The sequence below is a fragment of the Idiotropiscis lumnitzeri genome, unplaced genomic scaffold (genome assembly GCF_059441095.1).
Source record: "Idiotropiscis lumnitzeri isolate Australia: NSW breed Sydney's pygmy pipehorse unplaced genomic scaffold, RoL_Ilum_1.0 HiC_scaffold_118, whole genome shotgun sequence".
NCBI lineage: Eukaryota > Metazoa > Chordata > Actinopteri > Syngnathiformes > Syngnathidae > Idiotropiscis > Idiotropiscis lumnitzeri.
Window position 1 is genome coordinate 24,376 of NW_028283656.1, and position 4,875 is coordinate 29,250.

A 4,875-nucleotide genomic window follows, 5' to 3' on the forward strand; every position below is an offset into this window, starting at 1 on the left:
TTATTATTATTTTTATTATTATTATTATTAGGGCCCGAGCAGTGACCGCTGCGAGGTCCCTATTGTTTTTCTAGAAATTGTTATTAGGGCCCGAGCTGCGACGGCTGCGAGGTCCCTATTGTTTTTGTAGAAAATATTATTACTTTTATTATTATTAATATTATTATTATTATTATTAGGGCCTGAGCAGCGACCGCTGCGAAGTCCCTATTGTTTTTGTAGAAATTATTATTATTATTATTTTTCCGATTGTTCGATCGCATTTTTGACCCCCGAAACATGCACAAAAACTCACCAAACTTGGCAGTCTCATCGGGCATGGCGAAAAATTTGATATTTTAACGTCTAATATGAACAGGAAGTGAGTTATGAATTTTTGAAAGTCCGACTTTTGCCCTTTTTTGCATGTTTACAGGGGTCATTCTTTTGCACCCTGATCCTAAAGGCTTCATCTGATTGCCTTAAAATTCTGTCTGTAGCATCTGAAGACCTGGGACAAACACTGGGGCTAAAATTTTTTGTTTCCGAAATACTATATGACGGGGGCGGGGCTTCAAAGTTTTCACTTAAGATTTCCTTCGCCGCAATGGACAAAATGCTTAATAACTCTCCTGCACATGCTGCTAAAAATCCAAAACTTCACATGTACATAAAAAGTCTGTACCTGAAGACATCTATATGTTTATATTCAGTTATACACCTTGCGCCAATCAATATCATTTTTTACATTTTGACGTACTGCACGGTGCCCTTTTAACGAATCTGATTGAAAATTGGCTAGAAAAGACTCAAGACATTGATCTTACTCTATCCCTATTTTTGTGACTTTCCTTCGAAGGGCGTGGCTATTACGGTGCCGCAGAGTCTCATTATTCTCTGTGGCAACAAAAGTTCCTGCAAAATGATTCAGATGATCCATCTTCTCGAAATTTTTCACATTTGAGGATATTCAGGCCCTGAAGACGGCTGCCAACTTATTTTTGATCGCAGTGGTAGCGCCACCAACTGGTTAAAACAAATACAAATTATTTTCGTTGATGTTTTTCTCCGGGCAGGTGAACAAAATCTACCTTATATTTGCTCGGATGAGTGTTTAGGCCTTGAGCATGTCACAATACGAAAGTCTTTCGCCTTCTTCAGAGTGTCACATGATGCTGTCTTGTGACCCGTCTTTATCAGCTGATGTTCCATGAGGGCGTGACTTACCTGTCACAAGAATGAAGGCAAGTCACGCCCCCCGCTGTCCGTTCACTCCGCCAAGATGCTGGTCCAGGTGGTAGAGAGGATGAAGGCTCCCTTGTCTCTGTTCATGGTTTTTATGCCTCGCTTGCAGATCTCAATGGCCTCTCTGATCCAGCGCTGTTGTTTGTTCTCTTCGGTGCGGATGACCCTGCCCTTCTCCCGGTCCATGATGTGGTTTTCCCTTTTGCAGTGGTCAGTGATTGCTGATTTGTAATGTTCATGTTGTGCTTGTTCTTTTACTGCTCTGATTTTTTCATTTTTTTGACAGGTAAGTCACACCCTCATGGAACATCAGCTGATAAAGACGGGTCTCAAGACACCATCATGCGACACTCTGAAGAAGGCAAAAGACTCGCCGAAACATGTCAGGTAAAAAATTAACCTAAAACATAATTGTCTGCTTTTAATGAATCAGTCAAATATCAATAATAAGAAGACAAAATGAACCTAATACAAATAAATGAATGCTTAATAACTCCCCTGCACATGCTCCTAAAAATCCAAACCTTCACCTGTAAATAAAACGTCCCGACCTGAAGACATCTTAATGTTATTATTTTGTTATACACACAGCGCCGCCAAGTGGAATCAAAAATTTGTTTTTATTTTAATTTTCACGTACTGCACGGTGCCCTTTTGACGAATCCGACTGAAAATTAGTCAGAAAAGACTCAAGACAATGATCTTACTCTCTGCCGAATTTTGTGACGTTTTGGCAAAAGGCGTGGCTATTAAGGTGCTGAAAAGTCCGATTGTACTCTGTGGCAACAAAAGCTCCGGCAACATGACTCAGATGATCCTATCTTCTCGAAGTTGTACACATTTGAGGATACTTCAGCCCTGAAGACATCTACCGACTTATTTTTCATCGTAGTAGTAGCGCCACCAACTGGTAAAAGCTAATACAAGTTATTTTCTTGGATGTTTTTCTCTGTGCAACTCAACAAGGTCGCCCTCATATATGCTCGGATGACTGTTTCGGCCATGAGGATGTCACAACACGAAATTAGTCCTTTTTCGTGAAAAGTTGTGGGAGTGGCATTGCACTGTTCGGCAATAAAACAACGCTGATTATGAGGTTCTAAATATGAACGACAACTCGTGAAACTTTACACACACATCAGGCCGAGCAAATTTATCAATATTTTATACGTTAGTTGTGCAGCTTTTTTGAAATGGCTCGCCATGGCCCTCGAGAAATGTTCAAAAAAGCAGCCCTGATTGAGTGTTTCACCTCGCTTTTTGTAAATTTTATGGAGTACAGTGAACCCTCGGTTATCGCGGTTAATGGGGACCGAGACCACCCGCGAAAACTGAAAATCCGCGAAGTAGCGGCGCACCTTCAAAAATGCTTAAAAAAAATATACAATATATATAATAAATATATATATATATATATATATATATATATATATATATATATATATATATATATACGGGGAGAGAGAGAGTGAAATTCATTTTATAACAAAAAAACCAAATTATTATTAAAACGTATTATTTTTTTATTCCCCAGCCATTCTTTTTGTATTTATTTAATTACTCCGACTTTTACCTGCTGGTACGCCGTCCGGTGTGCCCTGTGAAATGAAAGGTGGCATTCTTTATTTATTTATTCATTTATTCATTCATAACTGACAGCCTCGCGCTCCGCTCGTGCCCGGGCGGAAGAGGTGCTCCAATTCGGCTTAACTGTGACACACGCCCGCTTACTGTGACGCGAGCATGCCCTCCTCCTCCGGAGCTTCCATTCGGTTAAACTTAGGGGCCGCTTGGCACCGCCCGTGCCCGGGGAAGGTGCTCCTCTACGGCTTAACTGCCACGCACGCCGGCCGGAGCTCTGGTACGGTCCGAACCGCGCGAAACGTCGCCACCGATCGTGTCCGGGAGAACGTGCTCTTCTTCGTCCACTCTCCTCTTCGCCCACGCTCTTCTTCGGCGCACGCCGGCCGTCTAACCGCTCCAGCGCCCCGTCGTGCCGCTCGGCGAAACTACAATGCCCCCGAATATTTTTTAGACCCGCGAAGCACTGAACCCGCGAAAGGTGAACCGCGAAGTAGCGAGGGTTCACTGTATGTATAAGACCAAGACCTACAAAAAAGTCTCTTGGAGCAATGAGCTAGGTTTTACAGGAAGTCGGCCATTTTGAATTTACTTAAAAGGGGGCGGGTCACCACAATGGACTTTGTGTAGAAATTATTATTGGGGCCCGAGCAGCGACGGCGGCGAGGTCCCTATTGTTTTTGTAGAAATTATTATTAGGGCCTGAGCAGCGACCGCTACGAGGTCCCCATTGTTTTTGTGGAAATTATTATTATTTTTATTATTATTATTATTAGGGCCCGAGCAGTGACCGCTGCGAGGTCCCTATTGTTTTTCTAGAAATTGTTATTAGGGCCCGAGCTGCGACGGCTGCGAGGTCCCTATTGTTTTTGTAGAAAATATTATTACTTTTATTATTATTAATATTATTATTATTATTATTAGGGCCTGAGCAGCGACCGCTGCGAAGTCCCTATTGTTTTTGTAGAAATTATTATTATTATTATTTTTCCGATTGTTCGATCGCATTTTTGACCCCCGAAACATGCACAAAAACTCACCAAACTTGGCAGTCTCATCGGGCATGGCGAAAAATTTGATATTTTAACGTCTAATATGAACAGGAAGTGAGTTATGAATTTTTGAAAGTCCGACTTTTGCCCTTTTTTGCATGTTTACAGGGGTCATTCTTTTGCACCCTGATCCTAAAGGCTTCATCTGATTGCCTTAAAATTCTGTCTGTAGCATCTGAAGACCTGGGACAAACACTGGGGCTAAAATTTTTTGTTTCCGAAATACTATATGACGGGGGCGGGGCTTCAAAGTTTTCACTTAAGATTTCCTTCGCCGCAATGGACAAAATGCTTAATAACTCTCCTGCACATGCTGCTAAAAATCCAAAACTTCACATGTACATAAAAAGTCTGTACCTGAAGACATCTATATGTTTATATTCAGTTATACACCTTGCGCCAATCAATATCATTTTTTACATTTTGACGTACTGCACGGTGCCCTTTTAACGAATCTGATTGAAAATTGGCTAGAAAAGACTCAAGACATTGATCTTACTCTATCCCTATTTTTGTGACTTTCCTTCGAAGGGCGTGGCTATTACGGTGCCGCAGAGTCTCATTATTCTCTGTGGCAACAAAAGTTCCTGCAAAATGATTCAGATGATCCATCTTCTCGAAATTTTTCACATTTGAGGATATTCAGGCCCTGAAGACGGCTGCCAACTTATTTTTGATCGCAGTGGTAGCGCCACCAACTGGTTAAAACAAATACAAATTATTTTCGTTGATGTTTTTCTCCGGGCAGGTGAACAAAATCTACCTTTTATTTGCTCGGATGAGTGTTTAGGCCTTGAGCATGTCACAATACGAAAGTCTTTCGCCTTCTTCAGAGTGTCACATGATGCTGTCTTGTGACCCGTCTTTATCAGCTGATGTTCCATGAGGGCGTGACTTACCTGTCACAAGAATGAAGGCAAGTCACGCCCCCCGCTGTCCGTTCACTCCGCCAAGATGCTGGTCCAGGTGGTAGAGAGGATGAAGGCTCCCTTGTCTCTGTTCATGGTTTTTATGCCTC